The sequence below is a fragment of the Pollicipes pollicipes genome, unplaced genomic scaffold, assembly GCF_011947565.3.
Source record: "Pollicipes pollicipes isolate AB1234 unplaced genomic scaffold, Ppol_2.1 Scaffold_6138;HRSCAF=7277_pilon_pilon_pilon, whole genome shotgun sequence".
Classification (NCBI taxonomy): Eukaryota; Metazoa; Arthropoda; class Thecostraca; order Pollicipedomorpha; family Pollicipedidae; genus Pollicipes; species Pollicipes pollicipes.
Window position 1 is genome coordinate 14404185 of NW_023596818.1, and position 6000 is coordinate 14410184.

The window sequence follows — 6000 nt, forward strand, 5'->3', positions numbered from 1 at the left end:
AACAATGGGGAGGCCATGGGCTCCTTAACATCGCTACTGCAATTGCCATGACATCCTTGCCACCACTTCGTCGTTGCAATTGTCAGGGTGTCAATTGCATGTCTCCTAGAGCCATCAGTCGCGTGAGGCGCTCACTATTTTGCCCCTGACTGGGATGGCCTGCGGCTGATGGCAACGGCATCGCTTCAGGTCGTCAGGGGGCGGCACGGGCGATGTCGAGCATCGCTTCAGGTCGTCAGGGAGCGGCACGGACGATGTCGAGCATCGCTTCAGGTCGTCAGGGGGCGGCACGGGCGATGTCGAGCATCGCTTCAGGTCGTCAGGGGAGCGGCACGGGCGATGTCGAGCATCGCTTCAGGTCGTCAGGGAGCGGCACGGACGATGTCGAGCATCGCTTCAGGTCGTCAGGGAGCGGCACGGGCGATGTCGAGCAACGCTTCAGGTCGTCAGGGAGCGGCACGGGCGATGTCGAGCAACGCTTCAGGTCGTCAGGGGGCGGCACGGGCGATGTCGAGCAACGCTTCAGGTCGTCAGGGAGCGGCACGGACGATGTCGAGCATCGCTTCAGGTCGTCAGGGGGCGGCACGGGCGATGTCGAGCATCGCGGCAGGTTAATGTTTTCATGGCAGCTTCGTCGTTAGATGGCTGAACTCGTAATCAGGAGACACCGGTTCGAATCCCAAACATTCCAGGGAGAAAATTTGAGTTATGCCGTGTACATAGCTGAAACTTAAACTCTGGCATGGGCTGCCCAGGACTCGATAACACTAAGCAGGGTCTGAGAATTAGCCGGCCACAGCGCTGTACACATACTAGCTCACCAGGCCATGGCGATAGCCTGGACAGGTATTCCATCTGTAATACTAATGCCTCGTGTCAGTCCGTGGGTAAAACCCTATGGTAATCTTTTGGAGCAAAGTTGTGCCGTTAGCCTGTAATTTCCCGATCGGATGGCGGGACCAGGGCTCACGTGACAGGCTCTCCCTGGCGTGGGTGCTGGTCCCAGAAATTCACCCACTCAAAAGGCTCGGACTAAATCCCAGAAAAGAAGTTGTTGCCTGAAGATTAACTAGAAGATGGCTTAAGCAGTCTCGTTCAAACGGTTTTCACTTGAAATGCTCAAATTGTACCAACAGTACTTTCCCCGAGTAATCTTATGTCTTTTGTGTCTTGATAGTAATTTTGTAATCTTGAATCCTACAAAAATAATCTTGTGCCTCGTCAAGTTTTTTTGTTATTTTGTTTTGCTGCTGTGATAATGTTGCTATTGTATTTGCTCATCTTGGACGTTTTTTATGTCAGTACTGCGATTTGGGGTCAGTTTAAAGCGTGTGGTGGGCTAAGCCAACATGATGACTATCAACTTCATTAGGTACCTGTGGTCACGTGTTCTAAATCGCTGCTATTTCCAGCAATCGATTTTTTGGCCATTACGCAACACATTGACTAGCAGTGTTAGATTCAACTTTGCTGGTCGTCAGTTACGTGACGCATGTAACATCTTCATTCCTGTCTATCTAATACCGTGCTGGGGGCAAAAACATTTCAGCTGCACTTCAATATTGTAATTAAAATTTTAGATGGAAGCCATATTTTTAACGTATTGTACCTCCAACACTCCAAAGCCTTATGAGTCATGCAAGTTTTATATTTGAACATTCTAAAAATCATACCCACTGTATCGGTGCGAGCAGATTTCGCAGTAAGATCAAATACCCAACAAAGTTAGTCACTACGTTTGACGAAGCGGCCACCCATTTAAAGACACGGTTCTGGTGCTTTAGAATATTGGTTGATGGAAGAACGGTGAGAGATTAAAATTGTATGCATTATGTACGGTTTACTCATTTCCGCAATCACACACCATTCAGCTATGACTGCTCCAGTGCAGCAGGCAGCATCGTATTGTCGGGACCACCCACAACGCTACCCTCCCACACACAAACCATGCCACCTCCAAACCGGCCTAGCGTCAGCTCCGTGTTTGGTCTACCCAGCGCATTCAAACCCCAAACCGATCCACTATCAGCCACTCCTCACGAGCTTGCGCCAACGCATGCCACGTGACGCACCGCCCGGGGATGCGCGAGGCGCTCGTGGCGCGGAGGGTCGCCGACAGCCACCTCGCACAGGGCGCCACCTATCCGCCGGCGGCCGAAGCTCATCGCCTCGCAGTAGGTGGGCCAACGCCGGCCAGTCGATTTCACACCGGTCCACTGTAATTGCCACTTTCAGCACAGCCGGGATTCCTGACCGGCTTAATTGCCCATGCCAGGCTCTATACATTACACCGCTCAGCAAATTAAGTAATTACAACCTTTGCTAATCACTGCAAGTGTATTTTTATGGGGACTAAGTGAGAGAGACGGTGTGATTCATAATTGAAAAATCACCTGGTCACATTGGTGCTGAAATTACAGAGGAGCGGCGGCAGACAAGGTCAAGTCTCATCGGCTGTTGATTTGAATACGCCCCGGGCGACAGAACTTGGCCATTAAATTCGGCTCTAATGGGCCTAAGGATGACGCATCTTGCGTGGGTGTAGGTCACACACACCTCCATTTTGCTCTCTTTCCTTTCTCTACCCGTCACCCGACCATTGGCACTGTCCTTGCCAGCTCAGGGCTTGCCAGGCCTGGCGAAAATTCCTCGACCACCAGAGCAAATCAGTAATGCTACGGTGCCGCGCCAGCCCGGCCGAGTCTATCCACAGACCCCTCGGCCATTAATTCGGTCGTGCCGGAGCTGACGTGGGGCGCCTGTAACTAGCAGTCTGGCTCTTCAAACAAATTATTACCCTTTCTGTTATCTCGGGTGGAAAAAAGCAGTGGCTGCTCTATTCTCAGTGGCCCGCGAGAATGGAGAAAAGCAGTTGAGTGGTCGGTGCTGTAGCGGCAACCATGCTTGAACTCAGTAAGAAGCAAAAGAAACAACATTCTTCCCGAATTCCTCTACGTATGAAGTTGTTGTTCTGTGGAGCTGCCCAGCTCTTGCAAAGCAGGGTATCGGTCTGCTCCCCGCTCTGGACTCTGGTGACTGAGAAACTGCCGATGCAGGCATAAGCGCTCTGGACTCTGCCAACTGAGACACTACCGATCATGCATAACAGGCAACACTACAATCGCTCATATAGAGAATTCCACTTCCATATCATTTCTCGGCATCGGCAAGTGGCGAACGGGTCATGCATGTCGCTCCAGCAACACCAGCAACCCAAAACTAGAAGAAGAGTAAAGCTTTATGCTGAGATCCTGCACAAATACAAGCAACGATTGGGATTGACATATCGGCGAAAAGGCGTTCTTCTAGCGTCAGTCTGGGGGTCGATTCTGTGAAGGTGTACACATCTGAGAAGGGTGAGTAACCTACGCGATGTCACTCCCATTGCTTTATAAGACATGATATTGAGAGCACCGCTGCTGTGATCTGTGGACAATATTGTGACATTTAATGTTAGTAAGATCTTTATAGTCCTTTATGGGCTCATATTCCCAATTCTAAAATATCTGAAGGCATCTCTCAGAACTTTAAACACCATTAGGCATTACAATAATCACACATGTGCTCATGAACAGCGGCCGTTGGCAGAGGGTGCACGTAAGTTTTTGTAACAAAAATCCAATTCTGGCACTGGTTCTGTCACCAGCATCTGTTCATGGGTACCTACTGAAGTCAAGCTGGATGCTGAAATTTGAAAATGAGCTTTGAGCAACTAGTAAAAATATCTCAGTCCATCGGGCATTCCGTAATACACAGTCTGACCAAACCACAAGTGTGGTAACGGGGGGGGGGGGGGGGGGGGGGTGATAACAGCTGCCCCGCCACGTCTCGCCACGTCTTGTTTGTCGTGGACGTATTGCAATGCCGTGAGCAGGCCTTTACACGCAGAACGTAGATCAGTGAACGTTGATGCGGTGCTCGACCAGGGGGGTTAAAAAGGTCCAGTGTTTCTAGAACCGAAGGGAAAAAGAGACCATAATGTTATATTTATCATTTAATTTCATTATGAAGTCATGTTACCACGGGAAGCGAAAGTCTTCTGAAATCGACAGCTGAAAGCTGGTTTTGTTACGTCCTTATAGTCAGCGACCAATATCGGACCAAAGCAAGTGTTTGGGCGAATAGAGGGGGGGGGGGGGGGGCAGAAGGGGAGGGGGTAGGGGTGAGCCATCCTCGACATAGATCCTGTGCTTTGGAAGGCTATAGTTATCGTATATTGCAAGTTTCTGTGACCACGGCGATGCGTCATGACATGGCGTGACATGGCTGTGCCATGGCGTGACGTGGCAAGTGACGCAACCATATCAAACGAAATGTTAAAGGGAGCGTTCCATATTTGTATGAGGGTTTTGAACTGAGGAAGTCATTTTGAACATGCGATGACGTATCGAGGAGCCTGTTCCCTAAATAGCGACATTTTGTGCCTTGAACAGTCTTCTGCACTTAAAAACACAACTACAGTTTAAATGAGTTTATATGATCAGATATGATGCTCGTCTCAATGGTCTTTACATTTGGAACACTCCCTTTAAAAAAGCAAGATCTACACCAGACCTGAAGTCCGTCATCAGCAGAGCCGTGACCATCTGATCCCTTTGAGCCACCAAGCGGTCTGACACAGCCATCACAAATGCCCTTTGATTTTATATTTAGTGTGCATTTGCGAACTAACCGTATCCGTGGTACAAGTATGCCTTCGTCTTCATTGGGAACATTTGTTGCAGTAAATTCGGGAAATGTGAAATGCTAGCGTAAAGGGCTTCACATTCGGCATTCCTTAGTAAACTTGCTGCCGACCAAAAACAAATTATCAACGCACTGTGTGACCAAACTGCGCTTTCAATCTGATTGAAAATGATAGAAGAGTAATTTCCAGCACTATTTATGTGCTGTTTATCTATCACAAATAGACATTTTGAACAACCTGTGATCGTTTCAGGCTCCTCATGCAAAACATGATCTTTTATGCAGTCGAAGATGCAATATCTGATGGAAGGAGCTCTTATGCCCTATGCCATACAAGTGGCCTGTGTGCCATGTGCTGTAAGTCAATGCGATATATGTATACATACATATATATATATATATATATATATATATATATATATATATATATATGTGTGTGTGTGTGTGTGTGTGTGTGTGTGTGTGTGTGTGTGTGTGTGTGTGTGTGTGTGTGTGTGTGTGTGTGTGTGTGTGTGTGTGTGTGTGTGTGTGTGTGTGTGTGTGTGTGTGTGTGTGTGTGTGTGTGTGTGTGTGTGTGTGTGTGTGTGTGTGTGTGTGTGTGTGTGTGTGTGTGTGTGTGTGTGTGTGTGTGTGTATGTGTGTATGTCTGCGTCATCTGCAAGAAACGAGAGGATGTGCTAAGTGAAGTGATCGATGTGAATAACGAAGTGTTTCTCATATTGCGAGATGACCAAAAATCATCCTAACAATGTCTCAAGAAATGGAGTAAGTAATCTGATCTTTACAATACTTCTAACCGAGCATCATCGCTATCTCGCGTCGTTGTTTGGCCAGATCATGCTCAGGCGTGCTAAAATGACGTCATTAACGCTACTGTATGTGATAAGTTTTTCATCATCGATCATCGAGTTATTAAATAAGTGGTGATGTTACCAAATCGCTTCTTTATCTTCCCAACCATGACTTCAGCATTAAGGTGATTTGCAATATTAATTTTCCTTGGTTTCAACTAAACAACCGACCTATCAGCAACATTTCATTTTTGGGCCATTTCAGATTAGACATGATTACTGCTACCCCCGTGTCATGTGACCTCGCTGATATGCTTTGGCGTTCCTGAAACGTAGTGCTGAGCCGTAGCACGCATAGCGTAGCATGCCGTTGGGATGTTTCAATAGCAAATGTTAAGTACTGTATGACGTCTCCTTATGGATTTATATGCCAGGTTACCATGCTCCATTTGTGTGCTGTGTTGAATGTTTGATATGACGTTATAGTGCACGAATAATAACGACGTTTCTGAAGTTTACTCTG